Source organism: Mastomys coucha, unplaced genomic scaffold (assembly GCF_008632895.1).
Source record: "Mastomys coucha isolate ucsf_1 unplaced genomic scaffold, UCSF_Mcou_1 pScaffold16, whole genome shotgun sequence".
NCBI classification, from domain to species: Eukaryota; Metazoa; Chordata; class Mammalia; order Rodentia; family Muridae; genus Mastomys; species Mastomys coucha.
In genome coordinates this window covers 12,654,634-12,655,426 of record NW_022196898.1, presented here as the reverse complement: position 1 = coordinate 12,655,426, position 793 = coordinate 12,654,634, and positions in this window count along the sequence as shown.

The window sequence follows — 793 nt, the reverse complement described above, 5'->3', positions numbered from 1 at the left end:
TGGCTTGCTCAGCCTGCTCTCTTATAGAACCCAAGACTTCCAGCCCAGCGATGGCACCACCCACAAGGAACTCTACCTCCTTGATCACTAATTGAGAAAATGCTCCACAGCTGGATCTCATGGCACTTCCCCAGCTGAAACTCCCTTCTCTGTGATAACTCCAGCCTGTGTCAAGTTGACACACAAAACCAGCCAGTACAAGTACTAAATACTAAGAAATGAAAATAGCAAGTGTTGGTTTTCCATAGTTAAACCACTATTTCTCTATAACAGCTGTATGCTTTTATGTATTTTTAAGAACACTGCAGTTCATAGAATACCTTTGGCAAAAATCAAAACCAAGTGGTTCTATCACCTTATTAGTTTACAATAGGTGGCACAAGGCAAAAATTTGAACCCAGGTGTTTTAGATAATGTTTGCCAACACTGCATAGTGACTGCATGCACACATCACAGGGTATGCATGTTGATGTTCTAAATCAAAACTACAGTGGAACATGGACTGGTTTAACGAAAACACCTTGCTTTAATTAACATGCATGGTTTTGAATTAATTTTGAGATGTTGCTTGTTCAGAAAACTTTCTTTGTTGCCAAAAACTTCTTAGCACTGACATTAAGTTACATGACCTCAGATGGGGTTACAAACTTCAGATTAGGAATCTGGGGTCAGTAGAACATAGATAAAATGAACAAAGGGATAACTCAGGTGCCACTCAAAATACACCTGAAAGGAAAAATTAAAGCTTTAGACCTGTGCTGACTAGGAAGAAAAGTTATGGGCCTAAGAATCT